Consider the following 27,212-nt stretch of genomic DNA (forward strand, 5'->3'; position numbering starts at 1 on the left):
CCCTGTATGCGTCTTGTCTGTCTTGTCTGTTAACCTACCCAACCTACCTCCCCAGCTATACCGACTACCTCACCTGACATACCACTCTCACCTGATAAAAAAAAAAAAAAGGGCACTCTGTACCCACAAAAAAATTACGCCCCATACATAGCTGTCCATGTTGCACACATGTCCGCTGGACATCGAAACTGTTAATTACAATTGGCTGTACAACAGGTATTAATGTTGTCCGGACACCTCTCTCAGGGGTGGAAGGTTCCAAATGTCACACCAAATTGCATACAAATGCACAGCTGTTGCTGAGAAAGACATGGGCAGCTATGGGCCTCACCTACATCCTTCCTGCAAATTCCAAGCTTGTTTCCCTACTGTTTTACCCTCTTTGTGACCCCTTTTTCACCACTTTCCTGTCATCCCTTTTTCTTTTCTTTCAAAGAAAATAGCGCGGGTGTGCGCTTGTGTGCGTGGAGCTAAACGCCAGTGCGCATGCGTGAGCTCCGCGCAAATGAGTGCAGACCTGATTTTAAGTGCTTAAAAGTGCCTTTGGCACTTTTGATTGACAGGTCCTGTACTCATTTCGAAAGAAAAATAAATTCCCACTGTCAGTCTCGAACCCAGGACCTCAGTAACACTAGCCTGTATGACCTACCACTAAGCCATGACTCTCATACAAGAACATAGTGCTAAAATAAATATAACATGTAATAGTAGGAATCAATATACAGGCAATATAGGATGTGTACTACCCAAAGCATGTCAGGTAGATTTTTAATGCCCGAATTACTGGATTCCCATACTAGTTTAGTGTTAACAGAAACAGCCCTGCTAATTGTTAGCTTGTACATAATAATGTAAGGTAATGTACATATATGAAGGTATGTATATGTACACACATATATATATATATATATATATATATATATATATATATATATATATATATATATATATATATATTAATACATATGAAATATAGTGGTAGGTGTCAGTATTCATACACACTCACTACAGGAAACAGTGAAGATAAATGCAGCAACCAGAATCTGCAACACAGCCTGACTCCTGTGAGACCTACTAACCCCTTTAACTGCTTAAAGGTGCCTCCCGCACTTTGATTGATAGGCCCTGTACTCAATTTGAAAGCAAAATAAAAGCATACTAGTAGGCCCTACCACAAGACCATTGTAACACTAGTCTGTATGACCTACCAGTAAGCCATGACTCTCATACAGGAATATAGTGCTAAATAAGTGGAACATGTAATAGTAGGAATGAAGATAAAGGCAATATAGGATGTGTACTACCCAAAGCATGTCAGGCAGACTTTTACTGTCCCAATTACTGGATTCCCACACTAGTTTAGTGTTAACAGAAACAGCCCTGCTAATTGTTAGCTTGTACATAATAATGTCAGCTAATGTACATATATGAAAGTATGTATATGTACACATATATACATATATATATATATATATATATATATATATATATATCAATACATATGAAATATAGTTGTAGGTGTCAGTATGCATACACACTCATTACAGGAACAGGTGAGAGAAATTTAGCAACCTGAATTTACAACACAGCATGAAGCATGAGAGACATACTAACCTTCACACTCACAGAACACTGTCGACAGCATACCAGCATGGTCCATGCCCTTACAATCTGAAAGGGCAACGCCTATCTCACATACCCTTTTATAGCACTGTCCTGAAATCACAGTGAGACATGCAATCAGTACACAACTGGCTGCATGCAATTAGCAAATGCTGCCTTACAATTGGTGCAGAGGCCATCACATGGACCTATGCAGATACCTACAAAAACATCCAGTACTCACACTCCACACATGCAATACATTCATTGCACAAAACCGACAGAGAAAGAGAGAGAGAGACAGAGAGAGAAAAAAAAAATAAAGACAGCCAGCAACAAAACCAGCAGCAGCAGCAAACAGCAAGTAGCACCACTGACACAGCAACAGCTGACACAAACACAGGTAATGCAAAGTAGCAGGTTAATACTGTGTTTACTGTGAAACCTCCAAATGTATCATAGTTCACTATCTATAGGTATGTCCATGAGATAGGTTGTGTGTACATAGTCCTGATATATATACATATGTAATATTGCTGTACATGTCGTCCATACTTAAAACTTCCATAGCTTAGAACACAATGCCAGTTATGCATATGATGCAGTAGTTCCCAGGGTCAGTAGAGGTTCCTCCTCATTGGTGTGGGACCACTGTGTATGTATGGCACTGTTCAGGTACATATCCTGTAGTATGGCCAGGGTTTAATATCAGTCTGTAATGTGGTGTTATGTCCTCTAGGGGTGAACGTATCACACATCCAGGGATACCATTTTGTAACAGTGATGCTGTGTGTTTTGCAATGTTGAGGGTGGCCCTCACCTGGACATGTGAGATGATAGGGAGGTTACAGTCATCTGTGATAACTAATTCCACTTGTGTAGGAGAATGGGGTGGGGATACCTGCACCTAAACTGTCTGCAACAATGTTGCCAATATCTGTGCATTTGGTGAATGTGAAGCATCTTACCACTGCTGACCACAGATGCCTTGCCGTCATGTGAATCTGCCCTGTGCTGCAGTAGCCTCCTGCTATTGTTATACAATGTGCCTGTATCTGTAGTCCACTGGATAGGATAAATAAGTGGTGTGCATGCGGTCTGGGTTAGATATGTGTGTGCACATTACATGCACTATGTGAGATGTCTGTGGTAAGCTTTTGCAAAGGGGCCAGCAGTGTGTGTTGTGGCTTCCACTGGCCCAGTGGGCTGCATGGATAGCATCATAGTCCTAACTAGTGAATAACTGTGTGATGACATACATACATAGCAAGGTAGTGTACTGTGCTTGTGGTGTTGTTGGGATATGTATATCCAGGCTGAGTAATGTGTGTCCACATCACAGGGTTGGATGGCAACACACATACAGTATGTAGGGATGAACACCCAGAGTGTTTCAGACGTGTTGCCTGTGCAGAAATATCTGGCCATTACCTGTGCATCCCCCACAACACACACACATGCAACATATGGCAGAAGTACTATAGCAGTACACATAGGTTCATAGGTTCATACTAGGCTATTTGCCCTAGGGCATTGATAAGCCTAGTAGAATGTGTTTGTCTTTTGCCACCCAATTAAAATTTATGTTGCTATGCCCTTTTCCAAGGTTAGTATACTGTACCTCTGACTAACAGTGACATAGATGTGATACCCGGGGTACAACTATGATCTCCATCCACTCATCCAGATTCCTATGGAAGAGAGTCAATGAGGGACTCTGCCTAACCTGTACTTTGAGTTCATTACAGAGTGAAGGGAGCCTCTGGGTTAGGAATGTGTCCCTCCAGCATGTCCTATTTATGTCAGTGCTAAGGTTCAGGTCTCCTGAGCGTGTGGCCGTATGGGAGTTTGATTTCCTGAGGTGCAGCATGTCCATTACTTCTGGGTTGGACATGGCTGTATATGGCAGGCACAGATTGCCTCTGAACAGGCAGTATGACACTGAGTCCAGCTGGATTTTCTTTAACTGGGCAGTATATGGCATCTGTTTGAGCCCTTTGATCCTCTTGATGAGGTACTGTTGGGGGTTTTCCAAACAGCACCAGCTTGCAGTGGCCGCGGACGACAACAGGCCAACTCACGCACCTCAAGTGCCAGCACCAGCCCCAGCAATGCTGGGTCAGTGCTGTCATCAGGACGCCCCAGGAGACCACGTGCACTTGGCTCTGGACAGTCCCAACAGGGAACTGTGTCCAGTCAACACACCCCCGCTTCCGATGACAGTACCCAGTCTGGGTTAGTACCGGATACGGTCCGTAGCACCCCTGCCAGGCACAGGTACCGTGTCCGTGCCCACAGACACTGATCTGGATGACCTGACAGGTGCAGTCTGTGGCTGTCCACAAAACCCTGTACATGGCAGCCATTATGTGGGACTGTGTGCGTGCTTACACACATGCAGAAATGTAACACCTAGGGCAAACACATACACACACACACACTGCACCAACACTGGTCCACCCTGTACTGTTGCCCCTCACAAACACACATACACACACATGTCAATTGGTGGTACCAGTGGCTGGCTTGGGCATACCTAACCCACACCCTGTGCATATGATGACACTGTGCCACCTCCTGCATACTACAACATCAGTGCAGGAAAAGGTAAACACGTTGCTGATGCACAGGGTGACTACATAGATGTGTATAAGTAGTAACATGTTGGTAACTGTTCACTGTTCCACTATGATTGTGTGTATATCCCAGCATTCCTGCTGCAGTAACTGTATGAATGTCCTGAATTGTTATCTGCACCCATACTACTTACCAAAGTGTACCAGCTGCACACCATCACATGCTACCATTGACTATGGGAATGTGCATCATGTGCTGTATTGTAGATTCAGCTATATGTATCTGTTCTGTCACACATGCATTTACACACACCCTGCTACCCCCACACATGCACACGCTCACCTGCCATTTCCATTATTTATTACCCTACATGAGTAGCTGTCGATACATGACAGGTACACATTTGAAAAGATTTCCTCCTCTCTACCTGTACTCACAGGGTGCAGGCAACCTCATTAGTTTAAAAGTGTAATGTGCATCAGGTACTGTGGTACCCTGATTGCCACATCAAACATGTTTTCCATACGGAAATGCACACACAGAAACATCCCACATCCACACACTTGCCACATTCAGGCTTCAAAACACTATCTAGGTATATTCTGGTACATGTGTGTGTTACAGTAGCATGTAGCACTATACTGAGTACTGGCAGTTGTCTGTTGTCATGTTGTTTGTATAGGGTGCTGTCAACATCACTGTTTGTTAAGGGAAATGTGCACCCTGCAGTGCATAGCCCCATTTGGCAAAAGCCACATCCCACCCCCAGCATTGTGCACACACACTAACCCCACCCACACTAAAACAAATACTTTCCATTTGCAAGATTCAAACCCCTACCTAACTGTGTTATGACACTAGAGACAGACACATTAGCAGAGTGTGCTATTTGCATTAGTGGGAGAAATCCTTTCTAATACTGTACTTAGTGGGTGCTGACATCATCTGTGTTTAGGAAGAGGGATGTGCACCCTGTAGTGTGTTCTCCCAGTTGGCAAAAGGCACTTTTCCCTCACAGCATTATGCACACACACAAACTCCACTCATACTAACACACATACATTTCCTTTGCAGGATTCAAACCCCTACCTAACTATGTTATGACACTGGAGAAAGACGCATTAGCAGAGCGTGCTATACAAATCACTGGAGAACTTTAATTCAGGTAATATAGTTATAGAGTGCTGACATCATCAGTGTTTCAAAAGGGGAATTTGCATCCTGTAGTGTACTGTCACAGTTGCTAATAGGGGCATTTCCCACACACACATCGATGTGTTTGAGGTTTGCATATGTGGGGGATCCAGTACTCCAGTGTGATTAGTATATGGTTCGATTGCAACAATGAGGGATATACTTCAAGTGGTGAGCATTTTTGTACTCATGTTTGTGATGATCAGGTCTAGTATATTTGCCCCTCTTGTGGGAATGTTGACTACCTGTTCCATAGCTAAAGAGTTTCTGAACTATGGGAATCCTAGAGCTTGGGTATTGTGGCTTGAGTAATGTTCACAGTCTATGTTTGGGTAGTTGACGTCACCCAGTATGATGGTGTTTGCAGAGAAATCTATACTCTCCTGTGTCGTCATGAAGGCTGTGTGGGATTCCTGAGTTTGAGAGGGTGATGTAAGAGCTCCTCTGTGTCTCTTTCCATGTGGTCCAGGGAGATACGTCTCAGGTTGTTCACACCAGCATGGACAATGACTGCCTCATACTTGTACTTGTGTGGAGTGACCTGAGTGCTTGTGTTATGTGCCACATTCTATCACCCAACAGGTAGCTAAATGTGACCCTCACCTTGCTCAGTCTGGAGGGCGGGACGTCAGTGTGTCTGACTATGGCATCACCTATTATAGGTGTGTCAGACATTGTGTTTGGCCTTATGGGCTGTGCCTGTTATGAACACTGACATTGTGAGGTCTGTGTTGCTTGAGATATGTGTTCATGTGGGATGCAGCGTGTCTGGCCATGTCATTTCTGTCCGTAGTCTGGTAAGTATCACCTTTGGTGACATAGGTATTCATATGTCAGCTGGTGAGCATTTGCAGTGTTACCTACTGATAGTGGTACAGCTTGTTTGTTGTACAATGGACTACATGCAGCCCTGGTTACAGTAGCTATGTTTGCATGCATGTTTCCTTGCAGTTACCCTGGAATACTGATCCGACCTGCCATGTAGAGTTACACAGATTCTGTGGACTCCTAGTGACATCTGCATAGCTTACTATATGTATGTTCATGTCTCACTTGACAGAATGTCACTGTTTCTCCTGTGCACATGTACGTTGCCTGTGACACTTTGCATATGACTTACCTGGCATCTGTCCACGGGAGCAGTCATATATGCCACTGCAGGACTCTAAACCTGATGATGCACACACTCAAAACATTCCTCAGCATGGAGAACATCACTATCTGTGCAGTAACAGATACCGGATTCAGGGCTACCAACAGCACTCCAGCACTGCCAAGTTATACCTCATACCATGCTTTTCAGGCCCAAAACTTGCACAAAACCACAAAAGGAGGGGGTGTATTGATATTCATCCAAGATACCCACACCTCCAGGTTGGTGACAAAGCACCAAACATCAGAGACTATCCATATGCAGGTAACAATGGGTAAAACTGCCTTCCAGGTTATAGCCTGCTACAGACCACCCTCACAAACACATGAACCGCACTTGGCCTTCCTGAAAACAGTTGGAAATATGTAGGTCTGTCCATACACCATTATATTGGGTGGGTTAAACTACCCAAACATAGACTGGGAGCATGACTGTAGCTCCAACACCCTAGCCCACAGATTACTGGTATTTATATACCAATATGCTATGGAACAACTTGTTACCACTCACGCAAGAGGGGAAAACATACTGAACCTGATCATCACCAACATGGGGACTCTATGCTCCAGACCAGAAGTGTATCCCTCACTGGTAAGATCAGACCATAAACTAATCTCACTGGATATTCACATCCCAAGGCCATCCCCTGCACAGAAGAATACAGTCAGCAACTCATGTCAAGCATGTTCACACTCCTCATAAATGATGTGGAAACCTTCAAAGCCCCCAGGCCTGTTGAAAATATGGACCAGACTGCAGATACCTGTATATAGGCATTCTATGGACACATTCAGGAATGCATGGATCATGCAATCCCAAATGAAAGCAAGACCCAATCCTCCAAAGGCAGACGTCCTGTGTGCTGGACACCAGCCATAAACAAACTATACAATAGAAGGATGAAGCTACTACATGATACAACAAACTCCCAAAATGTGAAGGCATCACTGATGAGTATTAGAAGACAACTACAGGCACTCATAAGATTGTCTAAGGCCATCTTTGAGAGAAGATTCCACAAGACACTGAGGATAATCACAAGGCTTTCTGTAGTTATGTTAGGAACCTGGGTGGTAATACCCAGATATGCTCAGAGGTAGTCCAAGATGTCACACGAAATACCAAACACACAGACATTGCCAACATCCTAGTGGACAGGTTCACTGCTACCTTCTCCCCCCCTCCACACCAAAAGGGCAAATATTTCTCCCAGCAGAGTGCTGCCCCCCTGACATCTCAGATGCTCAGGTAAGAGCTGCCCTCTCCAAAGCAATAAACACTGCATCAATGGGACCAGACAGTGTCCCAGGCTGTGTCCTACATGAACCCCAAGAAGAGCTACACCCAGACATAACACTACTGTTCAATCCCAGCCTTACTACATGATATGTGGCCAAAGAGTGGCGTACAGCAACAGTGGTCCCTCTACATTCAGGTGGTGCCTTAATGGATCCTGGACACTATTCGCCCCATATGTCTGAATAGCATGGTCTGCAAAGCTATGGCAAGGATCATCATGAACCTCATAAATATAGATATTGGGGACCTACAGACACGTCATCATACACAGTTTGGCTTTGTTAATGGCAGATCCTGCCTCTCAAACCTGTTTGATTTCTTTGAAACAGTCACCAAGGCCACTGTCAAGGGGAAGGTGGTCTACACAGCCTACCTGGACCTTGCATAAGCCTATGATACAATACCCCACTTGTGCATTCTAGGGAAGCTCACCAGTGTACATATTAACCCCTATGTCACTATGGTTATTGCACAGTGGCTCAAGGGCAGAACACACATGGTTAGAATTGCTGGAGCCATGTCAGCCTCAAAACCAGTTACAAGTGGTGTCCCACAAGGCTCAGCCCTGGGATCTGTTTTGTTCAGTATATATTTATCAGAGGTACAGGCCAACATGGAAGTACTGTGGCTGAGCAAGTCGCAGATGACTGCAAACCGGACGCCATAATCAACTCTCCAGCTAACACACGCATCCTCCAAAAGGGCCTCTTGGAAACACACGACTTGTGCCACAGCCATGGCCACAAGCTGAATGCCAAAAAGTGTATAGTCATCCCCTTTGTCAAAAACAAAGTGACCACAAAGTACCACATATGTGTTAATCCATTAAGTGCAGACGAAGGAATTATGGACCTTGGGGTACACAAGTTGATAGCATTCTCTCATTTGACAACAACATGACCAAAGTGGTTAGGAAAACATTTTACATAGGTCACATCATCATGAAGGGATTCACATGTAGATCAGGGGAGGACATTGTGCCTCTTTACTCATCCCTCATCATGCCCATAATTGACTACATTGCCCCTGTCGGCATGCACCTTACCAGACACCTGCAGCCACTGGAAAGACCACAAAAATACCTCAACAAGAGGATCAAAGGGCTCAAACAGATGCCACATACTGACTGGTTAAAGAAACAGCAGCTCTACTCAGTGGCATACTGCCTTTTCATAGGCAATCTGTGCCTGACATATAAAGCCATGTCAAACCCTGACTTAATGGCCATGCTGCACCTCAGAATATCCAGATCCCATCAGGCTACACGCTGGAAAGACTTGAACCTCAGGAGTGATATACATAGGACATGCTGGAGGGACACATTCATAACACAGAGGCTCCCTTCACTCTGGAATATTATCCCAATAGAGGTTAGGCAGAGTCACTCAGTGACTATCTTCAAGAGGGATATTAATGACTGGATGTGACATTGTAGGTTTACCCTGGGTATCACTTATGTGTCACTGTTAGATAGGGGCACAGTATACTAACCTTGGAAAAGGGCATAGCAAGATAGATTTACAATGCATGGTGAAAGCCACACACATTCTGGCTAGGTGTATAAATGCCCTAGGGCAGATAGCCTAGTATGAACCTATGGACCTATGTATCTCATTCACCATTGGCCCTATGTGCTGTTAATCACCAATGCAATCTCAATACTATGGTAGCATGTGCAAAGGTCAGTTGTCAGTCACCTCTATGGTACAGTTGTGGAATATGTGAGTCATGTAGTAATGTCACAGCTGCCACATGTACACAGTCAACCCTATCCCCTACCCATGGATGTACAACACATGTATGAGATGAAAACACATGGCCAAACTGTGGACTAAGCACTCTGAACCCAGTACTGGCATAACCTGTCAGGTGGCATGAAATACTACAGTGACTGCAATACCAGTCTGGTGTGGACCTACACTGACAGCAATACAAGCACGGAAACACACCGGGCCATTCGTGGAGCCTAAGGATAGCATCCTGCCTGAGTGGCAGACACCTCTGCAGCTGGCACACAGGCATACGTTAGGCCTGAACACAGCACGCATAACACATAGCACACAAATCCTGTGTGCCAAACAAGCACAGTCTGTACAGCTATACAACACTACTGCTGCAGTTGTGTTAGGTACATTTATTGTCCAGTACAGTGAGGTCATGCTCACCAGGCTGGACAAGGTGAAGGTCACAGTGATATGCTCATGGGGCACTATGGTCCACCACATAACACAAGCATACAGGTCAGTCAGATGCATGGACACATATGACTCAGTCATTGTCCATGCCACTACAGCTGATGTGTGATGTCCCTCACTGGGATACATGATAGGGAACATGGAAGGGCTCACTGAGCAAGTGACACAGGCTGGTAGAACCCTGACCTTGGTTGGCATCAGACCCTCACCAGGAATGCTGACATATTACTGAATGCTAATGAATTACTGTAGCTACAACACCCTAGCTGAACGGTTCTTAGCATGCGGTCACTGCATTGCTATGGAACAACTTCTTACCACTCCCACAACAGGTGAAAACATGCAGCACCTGTTCATCAACAACATGTAGACTATATGCCCCAGACCAGGTGTGTATCCCTCACTACTAGGTTGATAGCATCTACATCTCACACTGTATATACACATCCCACATGCAGCACCTGCACAGAAGACCACAGTCATAATGTTACCATATGCAAATACCATGTATTCACATGTGGCAGGCATCACACATGGTAACTATTGAAGGTCACAGGTACATATGTGTATTTGGCACACACATACATCATGTGTGCATTGCCATAACTGGTTTAATCGATGTCATGCATTATTGTGAGAAACAACCCGCACACATGGGCATTCTGTGTGAGCAAAATACACGTGCCATGTCTGGAATCAAAAGCCATAAATAATTGTGATATCGTTTAGAAAGGGGTATGTGCATCCTGTAGTGTTTTCCCAGTTGCCAAAAGGGATGTTATTTTCATACACACTTACCCCCCTTCACACACACTTGCTGGATTCAAACCCCTACCTAACTATGTTATGATACTAGAGACGGATGCATTAGCAGAGCGCGCTATTTGCATTACTGGGAGATTTCTTTTCCCCTGATATACTTATAGGGTGCTGACATCATCGGTGTTTAGAAAGGGGAATGGGCATCCTGTGGTGTGTTTTCACAGTTGCCAAAAGGGATGTTCCTTTCATACACACTTACACCCCTTTACACACACTTGCCGGATTCAAACTCCTACCTAAGTATGTTATGATATTAGAGACGGACGCATTAGCAGAGCGCGCTATTCGCATTACTGGGAGATTTCTTTTCCCCTGATATACTTATAGGGTGCTGACATCATCGGTGTTTAGAAAGGGGAATGGGCATCCTGTGGTGTGTTTTCACAGTTGCCAAAAGGGATGTTCCTTTCATACAAACTTACTTACCCCCCTTCACACACACTTGCCACTTGCTGGATTCAAACCCCTACCTAACTATGTTATGACACTAGAGACGGACGCATTAGCAGAGCGCGCTATTCGGATTGCTGGGGGATTCCTTTTCTCCTGATATAGGGTGCTGACCTCATCAGTGTTTAGAAAGGGGAATGAGCATCCTGTGGTGTGTTTTCACAGTTGCCAAAAGGGATGTTCCTTTCATACACACTTACCCCCTTCACACACACTTGCCACTTGCTGGATTCAAACCCCTACCTAACTATGTTATGACACTAGAGACAGACGCATTAGCAGAGCGCGCTATTCGGATTACTGGGAGATTGCTTTTCTCCTGATATACTTATAGGGTGCTGACATCATCAGTGTTTAGAAAGGGGAATGAGCATCCTGTGGTGTGTTTTCCCAGTTGCTAAGAGGAACATTTGGACTAAGTGTGTGAGCATGCCCAGTTCAGCCTTCCCATGGCATGTTGTGTGAAAGATGTCTCATTTATCAAAGTGTGTGAGCATGCCCAGTGTGAGCTTTCCATATGTTGAACTCTGCAGCCCATCACATTTGTGGATGAGTGTGACCTTCAACATATATCTCCAGTTTATGGTTGTGTGTTCTGTGCCATGTTGTGTAGTTACTGTCCAAATGCTTTTTGTGTGAACACAACAGGGATTATACTGTCCCTGCAGGTTTTGCATGGGATACTTTGCATACAATTGTCAACATCCGTTCATACTGACCTAACACTGTAGTACTGTATAGTGTAGTGGTTCAGTACTTTCACTGTGGTGGACAGTATCCTGGGCTTTAGTCCTGTCACTGCTTTACATTTCCATAGTGTGCACAACAGCCTGGTTAGGGTCCAGTTGTGCACATCTGCACAAAGGCGGTGCCTCTACGGACCCTGGTAATTACCGCCCCATAAGCTTAACAAGTCTAGTCTGCAAAGCTATGGAGCGGATCATAATGGAGCTCATAAACAAAGATATAGGGGACATGCAGACATTGGACCCGTCCCAGTTTGGCTTGGTCAAGGGCAGATCATGCCTTTTGAACTTGGTCGACTTCTTCAAAACAGTCACTAAGGCCATTGATGAGGGAAAGGCAGTCCATACAGCCTACCTTGACCTTGCAAAGGCTTTCGACACAATACCCCACTCAGGTATTGTAGAAAAACCTACCAACTTAAATGTAAACCCATATGTCACAAGATGGGTTGCAAACTGGCTTGAGGACAGGACCCACAGGGTTAGAGTTGCTGGCGCTATGTCAGACTCCAAGCCGGTCACAAGTGGTGTCCCACAGGGCTCGGTCCTTGGCCCCCTATTGTTCGTCATCTACTTCTTAGAAGTACAGGCCAACATGGGAGGACTTTGGCTGACAAAGTTTGCAGATGACTGCAAACTGGGCGCCATAGTGGACAGTGCATCAGACACGGATATCCTTCAGAAGGGACTCACGGAAACTGATAGCTGGTGCCAGAGCCATGGCCTGAAGTTAAATGCCAAAACATGTATAGTCATACCCTTCGGGAAAAGCAAGGTAACCCCAAGCTACCATATAGGTGGCAATCCTCTAAGCACAGAGTAGGTTATCATGGACCTGGGGACCCAGGTTGACAGTGGCCTTTCTTCTGACACTCACGTTGCTAAAGTGGTTAGAAAGACCTTCTACATTGCCCACCTGATCATGAAGGTATTCACATCCAGATCTAGTGAGGTCATTGTTCCCCTGTACTCTTCACTTATCAGACCAATGATCGAGTACAGTGCCCCATTCTGGATGTATCTCACCCGACATCTGCAGCAATTGGAGAGACCCCAAAAGTCCCCCACCAAAACGATAAAGGGACTCCAACATCTGTCATATGCTGCCAGATTGAAGACACTCCAGCTCTATTCAGTCACATACCGTCTGCTCAGAGGTGACATGTGCCTGACATGCAAGGCCATGTCCAACCAGGAAGTAATGGACATGCTCCACCTCAAAATCGCCAAATCCACCAGAACCACTAGGGCAAGTGACTTAAACCTTAGCAGGGATATAAGTAGGATATGTTGAAGGGATAGATTTATCACTCAGAGACTCCCTATGCTGTGGAATACAATCCCAGTCCATGTGAGGCAGAGCACCTCGCTGGCTCTGTTCAAGAGGAATCTTGACCTGTGGATGGGAGATCATAGGTTTACCCCGGGGATCGTCTCTGTGTCACTGCTGGACAGAGGCACGACAAACTAATGGGCACAGTATTGTTTCCATATAAGGGGTGGCGTACGCCACAAAACTCTGGGCTAGGCTTATAACTGCCTTAGGGCAGATAGCCTAGTATAAACCTATGAACCTATGAACCTATCTGACCATGTTGCATTATGTTCAGATATGAACTACTTACAACAGCCTCATCCAACATCAGTAGTGTATTCCACAACATAGGTGTACATTGGCAAACACTACCAATGTGCCCTAGGCCATTTCTAATGCTAGTCAGAGAGTGTGTTTATCCTTCGATACATTGTAAGTGTAGTTTGCCATGACATATGTCTTGTTTAGTATACTGTGCCTCTGTCTACCTGTGACATAACATTGATACCCAGGGTAAACCTACCATCTCCCATCCACTCATTAAGATTCCTGTTGAGGAGAATCAACGAGTGACTCTTTGGATAACCTGTACTGGTAGTTTACTCATGTGTGGGGGTGGCTTCTGTGTTATGGATAATGCAGTACAGCTTGTCCTATGTATGTCAGTGCTGGGGTTCAGGTCCCTCATGTGCATAGCTCACTGCCATTCAGATTGTACAAGGTGCAGCATGTTCATTGATTCCAGCTTGGACATGGCTTTCTACATCAGACACAGCTTGCGTCTGGGTGACCAGCATGGCAGTGTGTGGAGTTGCACTCTGTTTAATCAGGCAACATATTACATGTGTTCAAGCTCTTTGATACTCCTGGTGAGGTACTGTTGTGGACTTTACAGTTGATGGAGGTGTCTGCTGAGGTACACCCCACAGGGGCTGTTGTGGTCATTTGTAATGCTGATGAAGGATAACTGCAGAACCACAATGACCCCCCCTTATCTAGATGTCATAACCTTCATGATTAGGTTGGTATATGGATTGTTTCTGTTAACACTACAGCCACATGTTTGTCCAATGCAGGATATCTATCACCTTGTGTACCCAGGACTGTCATTACATGTTAAGTATGTAATGGGTTAACACCTATGTGGTAATTGGTGGTCACTTACTATATATCCACAGAGGTTGACTATACAGTTTTCTCCATTTAACATGCTGACATGGCTATGGCACCGGTTGTCTGTTTCTATGTGGCCCTTTTGTGGGATGCTTGTGTCAGCTGGAGTGTCAGATATGTTAGGCGGTTTGTAGTCCTCTGCAAACATGTTCAGGCACAGTCCTTACATGTTGGCCTGTACCTATGGGGCATATATACCAGTCGGGGAAGGTCCCAGGACCAAGCTTTGTGGGGTACCTGTTATATGTGGTTTGTAGTCTGACATGGCTGCAGCATGTCTGACCATGTCAGTTCTGTCGTTGGTCTTGGTTGCAACCCCTCTAGTGACATTGGGGTGTATATATAAGCTGGTGAGCATATCTATATTGAACACGTAGGGTATTGTATGGAAGGCTTTGCAAGGTCCAGCTACACTGTGTGGACCACATTGCCCTCATCAGTGACCTCAATTACTGTTTCAACTGAGTCACACATGTTTAGGGGCGGGGTCTGCACTTCATAAACCCACACTGGGTAGGGTCGGGTGTCAATAGATCCCCAATATCGTTATGTCTGCGGTACATGCTGATCCTTTCCATAGCTGTGCAGACCAAGCTTCTCAGGATTCTGTGGTGGTTTTTAGTATCCATTCAGGCGACACCTTTCTTGAGAACAACCACTGTTGTTGTACACTGCTCTTTGGGTACATATCCTGTGGTAAGGCTGACATTATGTCAGGGAGGCAGCAGTCTGCTGGGAAAGATATTTTGCATTATGAGGGGGGGGGGGTTTGCACTGCACCTGTCAGGATGTATGTTGGCAATACGTGTGTGTGTTTGGTATGTTGTTTGTAATATTTGTGTGATCCAGAGCATATCCAGGAATTCACAACACGCTTACTACCATCAGTTGCAGCAGCCTTGGGGTTATCCTTAGTGTCCTGTACAATTTGTAGCATAATAGGTTCATAGGTTCATACTAGGCTATCCACCCTAGGGCATTTGTAAGCCTAGCCACAGTGTGTGTGGTTTTTGCCACCCCTTGCTATGTGAATATTATGGCCATTTATGATTTACTTAGCTGTGCCTCTGTCTGGACATGACACAGTAAAGACCCCCAGTGTACATCTACAATTATCCATCCATTTTGCTAACTTCCTGTTGAAGAGTGTCAGTGAGGGGCTCTGCCTAACATGTAGTGGTATTCTGTTCCAGGGTGTGGAGAGACTCAGGGTTAGGTATCTGTCCCTCCAGCACATCCTGTCTGATTATGTGTTAAGGTTGACATCTCTGACTCACACAGCTCCGATGGCTTTGAGTTTTCTGGGGTGGAGCATGTCCATTACTTCTGTGTTGGACATGGACTTGTACAACAGACATACAATGCCTCTGTGTAGGCAGTATGTGACTGCATTCAGCTGTGGTGTCTACAGCCAGGCAGCATATGAGATATATTTGAGACCCTTTCTGACTCTTGCTGAGGTACCTTTGCGGTCTTTCTAACTGCTGCAGGTGCCAGGTAATGTACATCCCAAATGAGGCATTGTATTACAATATGGTCTGATAGGGGAACAGTATAGGGGCACAATGACCTTTGTTGACGTAGATGTGAATCCTTTTATGATACAGTGTCCAATATAGACAGTCTTCCTAGACAAATTGGCGATGTGACTGTCACATAACAGGTGACTGTCCACTTGTGTCACTAGGTCCCTGATTACTCCTTCCACACATAATGGTTTACCACCTATGTGGTAATTTGTGTGTACCTTGTTTTGTATTTGGTGGTACATTCATACTGTCCACTGTCTTCAGGACAGTGGGGTGGGGTTCCTGTGTGTGAGAGTTTGGTCTGTAGCATGCTACAGACTGTACAGCCGTCTTGCCTACAGTTAGTTGCACATGGGTGGACTGCAATGACATAAGCATTGTCAGTTAACTGGACGTATGGGTGTCTGTGCTGAATATGGATACTCACCCTCCTTTTATGTTTTGTTACAGGTTTTGTGGCCATAACACATGATATGTGGTATTACCTGGTAGTGCTGGTGTGCTGTCACGAGGCTTGCAGCAGGTTTCTATCACTGGACAGACATCAATGTTCTCCATACTGGTGAGGGCCTCAGGAGCATGCATATTGAGGTTTACACATCTGGCATTGATCAGCATTACCCTTCTGTTTCTTTCCAGTTTTGTTTTCTATGGTGGTGGGTTGGTCTTTTCAGCCTTGCCTACGAAAGGATCTCTGTAGGTTGCAAAAGCCTTAGGCAATATCCAGACGCTGATGGGTAACAGGTGCAAGCCATCCCTGGGACAGCAGCATGTCTCACTATGGTGTCACCTATTACAACTGTATCAGGCATGTTGTTTCTCCTTCTGTCCTGTGACTGTTTGGCACACCAGCTTTGTGTACTATTTGTTACATGTGCTATGTCTGGAGGTTGTTTTATTGGGTGTCTGCTTTGGAGGCCTGTGTTGGTGTTGTGTGTTTGTAATTAGGGCCTCTGGGAATGTTTTTGTGTTTATGTGTTTGGTTTACAGTCGTTGTAGGTCTATGTGGGACTGGGTTTGTGGTGTATGTGGTTACCTTGTCCTCCTGACTAGTTTTGACAGTACTGATTTGGGGGTGCTCAGGCTCCGGTTTGGCTACCTGGTTGCGTCTATCACATACATTTGTATGTATTGGGGTGAGTTGTTGTTGTGTGTGTACTTGGGACAGGTGTCACATTGCCACTGGATTCACAGATTCTACTTGTTTTGCCTGGCCTTAGTGGATTGTATGTGTGGACATATTTTATTGCCATACTAGTGATCACTGATTACTTCACTTTTTATGTTTGATCTATCATGTGGTAGCTTCCTCATTCTCTTCAATGGTTTAGTAATTGCTGGAGTCCAGCATGCCAGATGCGTGGGTGTATGGCATTGTGTCTTGTTGTTTGTGATTGCAGACTCCAAGCACTCTTGGCTGTGTTCATGGTATGCCTGTATAACATGTTCTGCAGTGTGTCCCATATTCTGGACCTGCACAGGGCTTTTCATGGATTCCACATTGGTTTGTAGGGGTGCAAGCTATGCTTTATACATGTGTTTCACTGTGGTAATCTGGCCAGGGACTGGGGTCGGGATGTGTAACTACAGTGTGATTACTCTATGGTCTGGTCTTACCAGTGAGGGATACACTTCTCATCTTGACATCCAGTACACATATTTCTGATTATCACATCCAGTATGCTTACCCCTCTTGTGGAAGTGTTACATTTTGCATGCCCATTTTCTTTGATGGATTCTGGGAAATTGTCTATACTTGTGTCAGTGCTAGTATAATACAAAGAGTATAGTGACAAACATCTCAAAAGCTGACTTCACACTTCTTCGGACTGAGATGGTATCCGTTAAGCCCACTGGGCCAGTGGAAACCACAACACACAATGGTGACTCCTTCACAGACGGTTTCTACGGACATCTCCGAGAAAGCATGGACCATGCAATCACAAATAAAAACAAGACCCTCTCCACCAAGGGAAAGTGGCCTGTCTGGTGGACCCCAGCCATAAACAAACTGTATAACAGATGAAGGATACTAATGCAAGACAGAGCTACATCTCCTAAAGGGAAGGCAGCTGTGATCAGCACTAGTAAAAAGCTACATTCTCTCATAAAGACATCCAAGGTCAACTTGGAGACATAAATCACCAAAGACAATGAAGATAACCACACTGCCTTCTTCAGTTATGTCAGAAACCTGAGTGGGAACCCTCAGATATGCTCAGAGTTGGTACACAACAACATATATTTCAGTGACCTGACAGATATTGGCAACATTCTGGCAGACAGGTTCAGTGCAAGTTTCCCCCTCCCTCACCCCCAAAAGAAGATAGTTATCACAGCTGAATGTAACCTCACTGTCATCTCGGATGTCCATGTGAGAGCCGCACTCAGCAAAGACAAGTACACAGCATCAATGGGACCTGATGTTATCCCCAGTTGCATGCTATGTGAACTCCAAAAGGAGCTAAACCCGTATATACAGATGCTATTTAACCTTAGCCTTGCTACAGGATATGTACCTGAACACTGGCGTACAGCAACAGTGGTCCCACTCCACAAAGGAGATGCCTCCACAGACCCTGGCAACTACCACCACACAAGCTTAACCAGCCTTGTCTGCAAAGCTATGGGAAGAGTCATTATGGAGCTCTTAAACAGAGACATTGGTGACCTACAGACCCTTGATCCCACCCAGTTCAGCTTTGTACAGGGCAGATCCTGCCTTTTGCACCTAGTTGACTATTTTGAAACTGTCAGTAGGGCCATTGATGTGGGCTACGCGGTCCACACAGCCTACCTGCGCTTGGCTAAGGCCTTTGACAATACCCCACTCAGGCATCATAGACAAGCTCAACAGCTGAAATATAACACCATATGTTACAGGATAGGTTGCAAAATGGCTAAGAAACAGAACCCATAAAGTCGACATAGCAGGTGCCTTGTCAGATTCAAAGCCAGTCACAAGTGGTGTCCCACAAGGATCTGTCCTGGGACCCCTCTTATTTGGCATTTACTTTTCAGATGTGAAAGCAAACATAGGAGGGTTGTGGCTGACAAAGTTTGCAGTTTGCAGATGACTGCAACCTAGGCACCATAGTGAATACATCAGCCGACACACACATCCTACAGAATGCCGTCACAAAGACAGATAGCTGGTGCCGGAATCATGGCCTGAAACTGAATGCAACTGATGTGTAGTCATCCCCTTTGGGAGGAACAAAGTACCCACAAATCAATACATAGACAGCAACCCACTGAGCACAGAAAACAAATCAGACACCTGGGGACACATGTAGATAGTGACATCTCGTTTGACACCCATGTTGCCTAAGTGGTTAGAAAGACTTTCTATCTTGCCCACCTTATCATGAAGGGTTTTCCATCCAGATCAAAGGAGGTCATTATACCACTATACTTCTCCCTTATCAGGCCCATGATTGAATACAAAGCCCCATTTGGTATGTACCTCACCCAGCACTTGCAACAGCTGGAGAGACCCCAAAAGTACCTTACCAAGAAGATCAGGGGTCTACAACACATGTCATATGCTTCCAGACTAAAGGAAATCCAGCTTTATTCAGTGGCATACCGCATACTTACAGGTGACCTATGCCTGACATGCAAGACCATGTCCAATCAGGATGTGGTGGACATGCTCCACTGCAAGCAATCCAAGTCCACCAGAACCATGAGAGCTAAAGATTTGAACCTCAGCACATACATGTATAGGACATGCTGGAGGGACAGAGTCATAACTCAGAGGCTTCTCACACTCTAGCAGAGTATCCCAGTTCATGTTAGACAGAGTCCCTCACTGACTCTCTTCAAGAGAAATCTGGACAACTGGATGTGAGATTGTAGGTCTACCCCAGGGGTCCTCCATGTGTCACTACTAGACAGAGGCACAGTCAAGTTATTCGATTACGTAAGGGGGTCATAATGTGTCACTACTAAGTCAGAGGCACAATATTCGGAATCTATTCTGTACACTTATTACCACTATAAGGGGTGGCAATAGCCACATCACTATGGCTAGGTTTATAAATGCACTAGGGCAGATAGCCTAGTAGTAAACTATGAAACTATGGTGTATGTGTAGGTATTGTCAGTAAAGCAATATAATGTGGTTTGGGGGGGCTTGATATCTTCCTGTATTCCAACATTTTTTGTCTATTCCTTCTAGCATGTCAAGGGATCAGTTGCTAGTGTCCTCTCCTGCTCAGCTGGTGAACCTGGGAATATTGAGGCAATGTTACAATTGCCTCATGTACACAGACAACCCTCTCCTTCTCCCACAAAACACAGATACATGCGAGAGATGCAACTATATAGCCAAACTGGAGGCTGAGCTCTCTCAACATAGGACTGGCAAGACCAGAGAGGAGGAGAAGGTAACCACACACACCACAAACCCAGTCTCACATAGCACTATCACAACTTCAAATCATACACATAAACACACAAAGACATACTCGGAGGCTCTGATCAGACATCTACCAAAACAGCAGAGGCCACCAAAGCAGACACCCAAACAACTGCCTCCACAGGGCACAGCACATGCAACACATAGACCACAGAGTCAGTGTGCCAAATAGTCACAGCCCTTAAGGCCAAACACAATGCCAGACACACTTGTCATGGGTGACTCCATAGTCAGACACACTGACATCCCGCTCACCAGACTGAGTAAGGAGAAGGTCACAGTAAGCTGCCTATGGGGTGCTGGAATCCACCACATAATGCAAGCACTCAGGTCACTCAACTGCAAGTACAAGTATGACTCAGTCATTGTCCATGCTGGTGTGAACGACCTGAGACATACCTCCCTGGACTACATGAAAAGAGACATAGAGGAGCTCTCTGATTATGTAGCCCAGGCAGGTATGACCCTGACCTTGAGCAGTATCCTACCTTCACCAAGAATGATGCCACAATACAGAGACAAGATGATCAGCTGTAATAATTGGCTTAAACTATGGTGTCATTCAAAGGGGATCCAATGTCTGTCTGCCTGGGATGACATGCTGGACAAGCCAAGCTGATTCGCAAGGGACGGCTTGCACCTGTCACCCCTGGGCATCCGGATTTTGGCTGAGGCTCTTGCCACCCCCATTGTGCCTTTTTTAGGCAAGGCTCAGATTCTAAACCTACCACCCTAGAACACAAAAAAAGAAAACAACTAAGGGTAATGCTGCCAGATCAATATCAGGTGTTACCTCATATCATGCGTTCCGGCCCCAAAATCCGGACAACACCAAGAAAGGAGGGTGGGTGTCCATATTCATCAAGGACACCCTCACCTCAAGGTTGGTGGCAACGCACGATGCATCGGAGACCATCCAGGTGCAATTAACCGTAGGCAAGACTGCTCTGCAGTTTGTAGCATGTTACAGGCTACCCTCTCAAACTCAGGAACCTCACACAGCTTTCCTGAAAACACTGGAGGGGATAAATGTATCTCCAAACACCATCATACTGGGTGATTTCAACTATCCAAATATAGACTGGGATCACTACTCAAGCCCCAACACTCTAGCCCAAAGTTTCCTAGAGTTCATAAACTCAAATGCCATGGAACAACTAGTCACCATCCCCACAAGAGGAGACAACATACTAGATCTCATCATCACGAACATGGGGTCACAATGTTCAACACCAGAAGTATACCCATCATTGGTGAGATCAGATCATAAACTAATCTCACTGGAAGTCCACATCCCACCCCCACCCCAGATAAAAAAGACCACAGTGAAGAACTTCTCAAAAGCTGACTTCACACTTCTAAAGACTGGTGTGGTCTCTTTCAAGGCCCCCAAGCCAGCGGAAACCATTACCCAAGCCACTGAATCACTTACAAATGCCTTCTACCAGCACCTCCAGGACTGCATGGATCAGGCAATCCCAAACAAAACAAAGACTCTTTGTACCAAAGGCAAGCATCCAGTCTGGTGGACCCCAGCCATAAACAAGCTCTACAACAAAGGAAGGAGCTACTACAAGATAGAGCAAAATCCGTAGAAGGGAAGACACCCCTGCTCATTATAAGTAAAAAACTGAGATCTCCCATAAAATCATCCAAGGCAAATTTTGAGAGAAAACTCGCTAAGGACTCAAAAGACAATCATAAGACCTTTTTTAGCTATGTTAGAAACCTGGGTGGAAACTCCTAGATATGCTCAGAATTAGTTCAAAACGATGTAAAAATCACTGAACCTACAGACATTGCCAACATACTGGCTGACAGGTTCAGTGTAGATTTCTCCCCCCCTCCCCCCCCAAAAGGAGAGATATCTATACCAGAGGATTGTAGCCCCCCAAACATCTCAAATGCTCATGTGAGAACTGCTCTATCCAAGGCGAAAAACACAGCATCCATGGGACCAGATGGTGTCCCCGGTTGTGTGTTCCACGAACTCAATGAGGAATTAAACCCGCAGTTAGGGCAGCTGTTTAATCTTAGCCTCACCTCAGGATACGTACCCAAGGAGTGGCGTATGGCAACGGTGGTCCCACTTCACAAAGGAGGTGCCTCCACCGACCCCGGAAACTACCGTCCATCAGCTTGACAAGCCTGGTCTGCAAAGCTATGGAGAGGATCATAATGGAACTCATAAATGAAGACATAGGGGACTTGCAGACTTTGGATCCAACCCAGTTTGGCTTTGTCAAGGTCAGATCATGCCTTTTAAACTTGGTTGACTTTTTCGAAACAGTCACCAAGGCCATTGACGCGGGCAAGGCAGTCCACACAGCCTACCTTGACCTGGCAAAGGCTTTCGACACAATACCCCACTCGAGTATCATTGAAAAACTCACCAGCTTAAATGTAAACCCATACGTCACAAGATGGGTTGCAAACTGGCTAAGTGACAGAACCCACAGGGTCAGAGTTGCTGGCGCCATGTCACACTCCAAGCCTGTCACAAGTGGTGTCCCACAGGGCTCAGTCCTGGGCCCACTTTTGTTCGGCATCTACTTTTCAGAAGTACAAGCAAACACAGGAGGATTATGGCTGACAAAGTTTGCAGATGACTGCAAACTGGGAACCATAGTTGAAAACCCATCTGACACAGACATCCTTCAGAAGGGTCTCATAGAAATGGATAACTGGTGCCAGAGCCATGGCCTAAAGTTAAACGCTAAACAATGCATAGTCATACCTTCGGGAAACACAAGGTTACCCCTAGTTACCATATAGGTGGCAATCCTCTAAGCACAGAAGAGGTTATCAGGGATCTGGGCACCCAGGTTGACAGTAACCTTTCGTTTGACACTCACGTTGCCAAAGTAGTTAGGAAGACCTTCTACATTGCCCACCTGATCATGCAGGGATTCACATCTAGATCAAGGGAGGTCATTGTTCCCCTGTACTCATCACTCATCAGACCAATGATTGAGTACAATGCCCCATTCGGAATGTATCTGACCCGACACCTGCAGCAATTGGAAAGGCCCCAAAAATTCCTCACCAGAAGGATAAAGGGTCTCAAAAATATGTCTTATGCTGCCCGACTGAAGGAACTCCAGCTCTATTCAGTCGCTTACCGTCTGCTCAGAGGTGACCTGTGCCTGACATACAAGGCCATGTCCAACCCGGAATTGATGAACATGCTTCACCTCAAAACCTCTAAATCCATCAGAACTACAAGGGCAAGAGACTTAAACCTCAACACAGCTATTAATAGGACATGCTGGAGGGACAGATTCATCACCCAGGGACTCCCTATGCTGTGGAACAACATCCTGGTACATGTGAGGCAGAGCACCTCGCTGGCTTTGTTCAAGAGAAATCTTGACCAATGGATGGGAGATCGCAGGTATACCCCAGGGATAACCTCAGTGTCACTGCTTGACAGAGGCACAGCAAAATAATGGGCATATTATCCTTCAAACTGAAGGGGTGGCGGAAGCCACAAAACTCTGGGCTAGGCTTATAAATGCCCTAGGGCAGATAGCCTAGTATGAACCTATGAACCTATGAACATAGGCCTGGTGCGGTTCCTGCTATTAGGACAGTGGTCTGCAGCAAGCTATATAGTAGTAGGCAGTTTTAGCCATTGGTATTTGACCATGGCTAATCCATGTTGCTTCTTGTTGTGGTACCAACATGGGGGTGTGGTTATCCATGACATTTATTGCTAGTCCCCCTCGTTTTGTACCTTGTTCCATGTTTTTTGCACATGTACATCACTGTATGAAGTGTGACCTGGTAGTGTTAGGGTGCTGATGTGGGCTTTGACCCAGTTTTCTATTACAGCACTGATATCTACATTCTCTGTACTGTGTGCGTTTACACTGCACGCATCTTGCTGTTTATACTTCTGGCATTGGGTAGCATTACATCTAGGTTCCTATCCCTTGTGGTACCTATGAAGGTGGGTTTGTGTTTTTGTGGTTTATGATTGGTGAGGGTGGATGTTAGTCAGGGTCCTCAGGTGTGCATATGGTACATGGTGTTACATTACTTAACACATGGCATTCATGCCTCAGGTGGTGCTGCAGGGCTGCCTCTGTCGGATGCACATACTACACTCCCTGTACATGTTTGGAAGCAGGTTGTGTCATGTTAGGCATCCCTGTTACTATATGAGTGAGTCAGAGCGGGTATCGGTCCCAGTGTTCCTACTGACCAAGTGTATGTGCTATGTGTTGCCTCTTTGCCAAGGCCAGGGCATACTGGGCATGCCTCCTTCTGCCTACTGGGGCAAGGTCAGGTTGTTCCTCCTCCGAGTCACCCTCTGCCTGTGGTGGCCTTGGCAATGGTGGGTATGTTTGCCCCGGCCCTATGCTGGTTTTGCTGCAGCTCGTTTCGCAGGATCATATTATGTAGCATAGCACATATCATGATCATTTGGGTACATGTAGTTGGTGTGTACTGCAAGGCTCCACCAGATGTGTCCAGACACCGGAACCGTGACTTGAGCAGCCCAAACACACGCTCTATGACATTACGTGTTTGTGCGTGTGCCTCATTATGGCGTTCCTGTTCAGGTGTGTGTGCATTTCTGATGGGTGTCATCAGCCACGGCTCAAGTGCATAACCTGCATCCCCCACTAGGTGTCCGTGTGGGAAGTCCCCACTGGCAAATGATTGGTACAGCTGCGTCAGATGCCAGATGTGGGAATCGTGGTAGCTCCCAGGGCAGCCAGCACACACATTCATTATTATGCCCTGGGCATCACACACGACCTGGCAGTTGATGGAGGGGAATCCCTTGCGGTTAATGTAGGCTCTACCCCACTCACCGACTGGTGCTTTGATGCGTATGTGCGTGCAGTCTATTGCACCCAGTACCTCAGGGTATCCCGCTATTTGCTGGAAGAGACGCATATTGCTGGCCAATACCTCACGGGCATTGGGGAAATATACATGATCACCGACATGTGCTGACATGGCATCCAGGAACTGGTGCAGTACCCTGGAGGCTGATGCCTGTGATATCCCCATCATATCACCAGTTGGTCTCTGGAAGGTACCTGTTGCTAGTATTCTTAGGCCAACACATACCTTGGTTTCCACTGGGATGGGTTCCCCTCTGTTGGTTCTGTGTGTGAGGCGTGGCCTGCACAGCTCAACAATTTGCTGCAGAAGGTCTCTGTTCACTCTGTAGCGCTCTACTATCTCCAGCTCATGTAACCCATGGTAGGTGACCCTGGGCCTGTATACTCTTCTCCTTCTCCTCACTCTGGGTTGTCTGTCAGCATCTGCATTGTCACCACCCTCAGCAATTCGCCTATGCCTGATTATAACAGCTATGGCAGCCCCTAGCATTTCTGCTCTGAGTTCAGCTTTTTTCAGTTTTCAATTCTGATAGCTTACTTTATTGCAGTATCTCTTGTGAGAAACACCCTGCACTACTGTTTGCAATGTTTTAAGTGCTGGGTTGGGCTTCTGGTCTGCCTGTGTAATTGCCTGCTTCCAGTTGTTCACACCAATTAATTTCAGCGAGTCTCCTCTAGCAGCTTCCCTGTATTCTGGTTGTTTCCTTTTTCCTCCCTGTTTCCTGAGGGGGAGCAATGTGCACACCAGCTTAAGCACGCTCACAGATGTCCTTCATGGATGCATCTGCAGTCATAACAAGTGGGTTGTCCTGTCGTCAGGCAGCCCCGCAGTCGGCCGGATTCCAAAGTCCGGGTCCGGCTTCGGCTGATGTCGCACTCCACCCGACGTCATCTTTGTTGGTCTTCGGGTATAAAAGCATCAGCCGACGCCATTTTCCTCAGTCTTTCTTGCCGCGTGGCGCCCGAAGCAGAAGCTGTTCGCAAGTGCCGGTCGGTCGGATCCAGAGATTACTTCTACCGAATACTACCAAGACTTCTAAAGCTAAGTACCCCGTTGGGGACTCTTTCTTGCCTCAGCCGATGTCAGAAAAAGTTAACAATTGTTTAACCTGTGGGAAACAAATACCTCATAAAGATTTCCACTCTTACTGTCTGCCTTGTTTAGGCCCAGCCCACGACGTAGCAGCCTGTTCGGCCTGTGCCTCTTTCAACCGACAACGCTTAGGCGTCGGTCGGAGTTTGCAGAACAGTTTTTCGGTTCTGATTTTGCGTACATTATGCCGTCGGATCCTCCGGCTACCCCCAAAAACGCAAAGATAAAGACTGACACTCGCGGTCCGCGGTTTCGGCCGAAACCACGGTAAAGCAAACATGCGAGTGTCTCGGTTTCGGCGAAACCGAGAAAACTGCTCAAAGTACAGCTGAACCTATTCTTACAACTGAGGCCCCTGCTACAACTCTTGAATCGACCTCAGAAATTTTACCCACTACGGTGGTTGACTTATCAGACACCATCCCCTTGGATGTCTCTACCCCAGCACGTGGTGCTGCTAGGCCTCCAGCTGCCATGTCCATTAAGGCCTTCGCCAGGGCTAAAGCAGCCAAAACTACTAAAACAGTGCCTGTTAAACCCCCACATCCAGGCCCTCTTCTAGTTCTCAAATGCTTTGGCAGAAGATTTAATTTCTTTAATTAGAGGATCTCAATCTCACCCAGACAGGGCCTCTCAGCCCCAGAGAAGAGACCTAGGGCAGAGCCCCCAGAGCCAGTGTCTTCTGATGATTCTGCTGATGAATCAGACATAACTGACCAGCCTGAGGCTCCCTTCTCCAATTTTGAAGATTCTGATGCTGAAGAATCCATTCCAGCTGCTTC

At 46.0% G+C, this 27,212-nt stretch overlaps 1 protein-coding gene across 1 annotated transcript in view; it reads left to right on the forward strand.

Annotated features, from left to right (window-relative positions):
• The window catches only part of LOC122806879 (hydroxylysine kinase-like), a 206,580-nt gene that overhangs the window by 131,451 nt on the left and 47,917 nt on the right, over window positions 1-27,212 (forward strand). The gene's annotated exons all lie outside the window — the stretch shown is intronic.

Source organism: Protopterus annectens, chromosome 7.part0 (genome assembly GCF_019279795.1).
Source record: "Protopterus annectens isolate FY-2018-M chromosome 7.part0, PAN1.0, whole genome shotgun sequence".
Taxonomy (NCBI): Eukaryota; Metazoa; Chordata; order Ceratodontiformes; family Protopteridae; genus Protopterus; species Protopterus annectens.